Here is a 7,205-nt window from a genome sequence, read left to right as displayed (position 1 = left end):
ATTTTTTTTGCCAAATGAAACACTCTAAGGGCCAACTCCCACACAAGGAACAAGGCTCCAGTTAAGGAAATCTAGCACCAACATCAAGCACGATAAACCTGGGACTCTTGCTCAGAGATGCAGATGCAACATCCCCCTAGCCTTTTCTTGGGGCCTGGAGGCAGCTGAGGCCAGAATACCAGAGTGGCTGGCGGTTGCGGCCTAGGGTACGGTGTGGTCATGGTGCTTGGTATGGGGACCGGAGGGCTGACCTACAGCCTGGCAGGTCTCCTGTGGGTGGTGTGTGGAAGAAATATGGAGGGAGAGGCTGATGTACTGGTTTCTCCCTCGGGCAACCCCTGAGTGTCTGTAAGATAAGTCCCTGGGTAATGGTTGGGGAAGACAGCCATATCCAGGGATCAGATGAAGGCAACGTTGTACAAATCAACTCATGGTTCTTTATTGAACAGTAGAAAGCAGGCAACGGGCCAGAACGGCCACACAGTAGATCTGGATTCTGGTACTGGAGTGGTCATGGAGAGTGATCCTCAGGTATAAAGCACCAGACTGGTAGTAGACACAGGCTGGGAGAATGGAGATGGAGCTGTGTCCAAACTGTGGAAGCTGCAGCTCTGGTTAGAGTCCCCTGACTCAGTTCTTGGGATTGGTTTCTGTGGCAGCACTAAAGGTGTGCTATATACTGACTCTCTTGACAGACTGGACCTTGTGCTCCGCATGCACAGGGGCTTTATACTCCCCCTGGTCAGGTGGTAGCACCTCTCCAATCACACTCCAGTTTACAATGCAGCCAACTCATTGGTTAATTACTTACACATAGTTAACTGTTGCCTTTCCGAGGCAGTATTCACAGGCTGTAATTACTAAGTCTCTCATGTTACAGCTTCTGACATGGAGAGAGACTCTTTCACAACACCTACCTAACCCTTTGCATCTGCAGGGGTGTGGTAATATTCTTACATTTGTTATACATGGCCTCCTTCCTTCTAAGGTAAACTTTTATAATAATACTAATGAGCCAGAAGTGCTCTGTGGGGTGTTACCAGAGCCCCTCCATGTTAAAGCTTCACAGGCTGATGCACTTCACCCCTCCCCTTGCCGTAATATCACTGCAGGAGATGAAGTTGCAGCACACAGTGGTAGGGGGAGACATGCTGTAACAGCCTGTAAAGACAGAGTAGTGTAGATTGTACAGTGTTAGTCATGGAGCGCAGAAGAAGAGTGAAGAAATCAGGTGATACCTTTTTGAGACTAACTGAGTATATTTGATGGTGAGCTTTCGAGAATACTAGTTCTCTTCGTCAGACATGATGTTACGCATTAATAAATGCAGGGACATCTTATTTACGACAGGACAGAAATAAACACATTAAAATCCTGTGAGGCATGACAAGAGAGCTCTGGCTCTTATCTGCTTGTGGCCTCCAGGTCAGAGGTAGGAGGTCATGAAGCTGGCATGAATGTTAAGGCCACTTTGTAAGGTGTTGAATCTCCTCATTAATTTATACTCCCATTCTTTCCTTTCCCTCTGTGTCTTAAAATGTCCCATTAAAATAGTAATCTGCAAGTCTTCCATAGTGTGGTCCTCTCTGGAGAAATGTGCAGCCACTGGGAGATCTTTCCTTTCATTTTTAATGTCAGATCGGTGCAATTTGATGTGCTGATGGAGTCTCTGACCTGTTTCCCCAACATAAAGGCCCGTGGTTGGACACTGTTGACACATAATAAGGTAGACCACATAAAAAAGACCTGCACGCAAAGGTCCCCTTGATCTTATGTACCTGCTGTGATTGGGGTACAGGCACCTTGTCACCTGTGCCTGTGCCTGTACTGGCACGTTTTACACCTGCTTTGAAGGCAGGGTGAGGTACCATTTTTTGATGGAGGTCTCACGGCACTCCGGACAACCAGTTGTTTACCCGGTCCTGTCGCGATCGCGCGGTGCGTTGTCCGAGGACGATTCGGGTCCGCCACAGTTCACCTTCTTCTTCCTGGTGCATGCAAAGTGCGTGATCTTGCGACATATTTTGTTTTTTAAATCCCGCGGTTAGTCTGAATCCGTCAGGTCGTCTGACAGCCACGCCCCCCGCATTTCTGTTGCATGCAAGCCGGCACTGATGCGCCACAATCCGACTGCATGCAATTTGGTGCTAAACAGTGGAAAACTGAAATATTCGGGAAAACCCGACGGAATCGCGGTCCGCGGACCCTTAGTAAATGTGCCCCAGTGTCTGTGCACCACTAGTACAGACACACAGCTAATCCCAGGACAAGCTGCAGCATCCACATCTGGATACAGCTTCATCCCAGCCAGCATTTACTTCCAGGCTGGTGAATCTATTCCTGAGGACACTCTTCATGACCACTCCAGTAATCCGGAATCTCTCCAGTAATCCGGCATCTGTCTCAAGAACGTTTTGGCCCGTTGCCTGCAGTTGTTCTAATAAAGAACCATGAGTTATTTTGCACAACGTTGCCTCTGTCTGTTCCCCGGATACAACTGTATCACCATCACGGGCTCCCCATCCATTACCCAGGGACATATCTTACAGACACTAAGGGATTGCCCCACGGAGAACCAGTACCTCAGCCTCTCCCTCCATCTTTCTCGACCACACACCACCTGCTGGAGACCTTCCAAGCTGTAGGACAGCCCTCCAGTCCCCATGCCAAGCACCGTGACATCAGTGTGCCCTAGACCGCAATTACCAGCCACTCCGGTATTCTGGGCCCTGGCTGCCTCCAGGCCCCAAGAAAAGGCTACACCCTGGTTGGTCGATCTTGCACTTGTGACACCTAATTTGGAACTTTTTGGTTACTGCGTTGCAGTCCCTAATTTAAGTTCATTGGAAAGACACTATACTGGAAGATACATCACTTCTTCTAGAATCAGTGAAAGAATCATAAATTCTTCCACAGGAGCACCGGCATATAATAAATCTCCCCCTAGGGATATGAATACAGATCAGGACAATCAGGTAGGATTTGTTTGTGGCTGAGGCAGGTGCTAGATGGTGCAAGATGGGCTTTTAGGGAGCCTTCAGGCGCTACGTCCAGGTACTGTATGATAACCTGATGGCAAAAATAGGGATGTGGGGTTTCTTGTCGGCACAGTTTCCCTTGCAGAAATGCACGAGGCTGGGTCGTCCTTTTGTCACCTCTACTTTTTGACTTGATATGGCGACACTACATTCTGCATCATTTGCGGATGATATCATATTGTTCATGCATGAGTTGGTTCGGGATATCCCAAGGGCGTTGGAAGAATTCCGCCAAATCATGAGAAATCATTTGTTGAAAATGATGAGTATGTCAAAACTCCTCTACAGACTATAGCCCTCTTATTGTGTTGAGTGGATGTACAAGGTCGGGATAAGGCCTTTTCGGTTTTCATAATGGAGGGGAAAAGACAGAGCGCACACACATATAAATTGGGGGTACATTTGAATATGAGAGGCATAATCATGTCTAGGGTCTATCTATATAACTAAGCCTGTCTAGCTGGACACATTTTTGACTGGGTACACAAAGGAAACTCTTATTCTGATAACACCCTTGAAGCAGCTTCCACATATCCGTCTTCTCTGTCATCATTGTTGCATGCCCCACTGTCCATTATACCCACTGGGATTAAGCGCTCACTAATATGTAGAGATACAATCCAAGCATGGGTAAATTTAAGGTCTCATTTACTATTTCAAAGCATACTGTATGGGGCTCACCGACCTTCCCTCAGGGACAAAGTCCAAACTCAGGGATGTAGGGAAAGAGGCGACCCACAACGGCTTTGACAGAGTATTCTGTCCAAATATCTCTCAATTATATGGCAGGTTGAGAAAGGCATGGACAGTGGACATAGAGGAGAAGGCTTTTGATTCTTAGGACATGGTGTTGGGAGGGGAAGAGGTAAGTAAGAAAATACTGGAGGGGTGGTTAAACTTGAGGACAGTGGGAGGTATAAAGGGACACCCATTTCCGCCTAATAGACAAAGCCATTTATGCCTTCGACTTACCACCTTCCCCATTGTGTTCGGACAGGCTGACACACTGCCGAAATGTAGGACCCCCAAGAGTGATCTGTACCATGGTTTGTGGCTATGTCTGAGGGTAGTGGGAAAATATATGGTGATTATGCATGTCGGGGATTTTAGTGGAATCTCTCACTTAAACCATGGACATACATTTTTCACTGGGATGACCAGTCAGAGAGTGGTCCGCAGCTCTTTCACGTTCTCTGCCTGGTGACTAAATGGAGTATTTTACAGCACTGGCTAAAACCGACACTTCCCACACCGCAGTTCATTATTGACCTGCTTAAAGGGAACCTACCACTCCGATTCTACCTATAAAGGTAGAAGGGGTGGTAGGTGGATGGATGGGACGTAGGATAGGACGTAGGATAGGACGTAGGACGTAGGTGGATGGATGGGACGTGAGGATAGCCCTTTTTTGGGCTAATCCTCACGTCCCGGGTGTCTTTTACAAAACGTTATTACATGTATATGCTAATTTTTTTATGCGACTACTGGGGTGTGGAGTAGCCGGACATGAGGCTACTAGTCACGGCTACTCCACGCCCCAGTAGCCGCGTTACTCCGCCTACCAGGTAATCTTTGGCGCGCAGCTCCTGGTAGCTGCGCACCCTCGTCCGGGTCCCCTTCGGCTGCGCGGCCGCGGCTCCTGGGCCGGAACTACTGCGCATGCGCAGTAGCCGGGGGACTCGGACGAGGGCGCGCAGCTACCAGGAGCTGCGCGCCGAAGATTACCTGGTAGGCAGAGTAACGCGGCTACTGGGGCGTGGAGTAGCCGCGACTAGTAGCCTCATGTCCGGCTACTCCACGCCCCAGTAGCCGCATAAAAAAATTAGCATATACATGTAATAAAGTTTTGTAAAAGACACCCGGGAGGTGAGGATTAGCCCAAAAAAGGGCTATCCTCACGTCCCATCCACCTACCCCCCCTTCTACCTTTATAGGTAGAATCGGGGTGGTAGGTGCCCTTTAAGAAACTTCTCTATATAGAAAGACTGGAAACCGAGAGGAATAAAAGCAAATTGGCCACAAAATTCTTTAAAAAGTGGCAAACCTTTATAGCTCATTACTTGATGAAGGAGGAACAAACACATTTAATGAAACCTTTTACCCTAAAAGAATGGTATTTCAGGGTAAGTTTGAGGGGCACAATAGGCTCATTGAGAATATAATCTAGGAATCTCTCCGGTTAGACAGATTTCTCTAACATAGAAGGCAGAACCAGGCCAAAGGTCTGTGAAATATGTATCATTCCCATGTATTAATGCAGGAATTTTGTTACGTTAAAGGGGAGGATGTGGGTCTGCACACCCACATGTGTTTGTGTTAAAATGCAGAAAATATCAAATAAAAATATTTTTTTAAAAAAATCTGCCCTTAAAATCTATGACATTGAGGAGCCCAGTGCATACATTTCAAGAGTAGGCCCTTTAGACTGCCACAAAACCTGAATATATACAACTCTACTCCTACAGAACCTCATAATATAGAGAAAAACCCCAAAATCTCAGAGTTACTTCCCACAATCAAAATTCTCTCAGACCACAGGTGATACAGCAGTGTCAGCTGTTTCTAATGTAAGCTTATCCCCTGAGGGTTATTTTAACAAGTGAAAAACATGAACTGAACAAGTGAATTTGATTTTGAAGAGGAAACCTGATCAACAAATGTCTTTCAGGCCGCGGTCACACGTACCGCTAGGCGTCCGCCATAACGTGATGCTAGCGCACAGGGGGCGGTCCTCAGCCCGATCACACATGCGTTTCCAGGGAAACGCATACGATTGATAAGCCGATCGCATGTGTTTCTCTGGAAACGCATGTGCTTTCTAGCCGAGGACCGCCCCCTGTGAGTTAGCGTCACGTTATGAACGGACGCCTAGCGGTACGTGTGACCGCGGCCTCACTTGTTAAATTAACAAAACTGCACCTAAAATCAAAGTTTTTGAAAGACACATCAGTTTTTGATCGGTTTTAATTGAGATAATTCAGAAGACCGGACAAAAAAGCATGCGTTTTTCAACGCAATCCAAAAATGGGTTCAAAACGCCACATGCGACCGCACCCTCAGGGGTGTTTTTGAACTTGTTTTAAGGCCGTTTTTAAGCAGTCCGTTAAAAAACACATGCGTTTTCTGACCTTTTTTCAGTTTTCCAATTATATTAATTAAGATAATTTGGAAAAGCGGTCAAAACAGATGCATTTTTTAAAAAAAACACATGTGTTTAACGGACTGCTTAAAAACGGCCTAAAAACGGGTTCAAAATGCCACGTGTGCCACCACCCTTAGCGGGCAACAGCTGAGTGCTGTACAGTAATGGTGTGTAGTGATAAAGAATGAAAAAGCCCTTTACAGCTACAAATGACCAGAGCTGAGTAGTTTGGCCATGTGGCTCTATAGTACAGATCACTTGGTACATAGATGACCTCCTTTTAATGTAACTGCTACCCTTACCATTTTTTTAATTCTAAAGCAACATGGAAAGCAGGAACACAGGATGGGAGGGTGCGATAATATCATGAGGGGCAACAATTTGAAGGGGAAGAGAATGTGAGGGGCATTATGAGGGTGGGGGCCACAATGTGAGTTTGGGTACAGAGGGGGAGGGCATTATTATTAGAAAGAACAGAATAAATAAAGGGTCTCATTAAGTGGGATCAACAGAAAAGGGGGTATTATGAGTGGAGGGTATTGGGAAAGGGCACATTATATGTGTGGGTGCCAAAGATTGGCATTAGGGGGTATTATATATGGTAGTGGTTGGCCAAAAGTCAGGAGACATTGTACATAGTAGAGAGTCACAGGATGTGGGGACAGTAAGGTGGCTATAATACTGTGTGGCCAGTGTGAAATGTTTTCCGCATCCCTTGTCCCTCTAGTTGTATCGCAGTTAGGAGAATGCCCTAACTTTTTGCAATGAAATAGCTGCAAATGGTGTTAAAAATTAAATATTAATTTAAAATAGCTGCACTGCCAAGCCTGAATAATACCTTATAAAGTGACCCTGATCAATGCCTTCTATATGTACTTTGATACTGTCAGGTGTAATACATTGCACTCACTACACTATATTTCACACAAACATGGAGAGCGATTAACGAGCGCCCCTGTAATATAATATAAAATAAACAGACTGTGTCCAGTATAGAAGATATTATAAACCGTATAGAAGGGACA

Source organism: Engystomops pustulosus, chromosome 1, assembly GCF_040894005.1.
Source record: "Engystomops pustulosus chromosome 1, aEngPut4.maternal, whole genome shotgun sequence".
Classification (NCBI taxonomy): domain Eukaryota; kingdom Metazoa; phylum Chordata; class Amphibia; order Anura; family Leptodactylidae; genus Engystomops; species Engystomops pustulosus.
Note: the sequence above shows the minus strand (reverse complement) of the source record.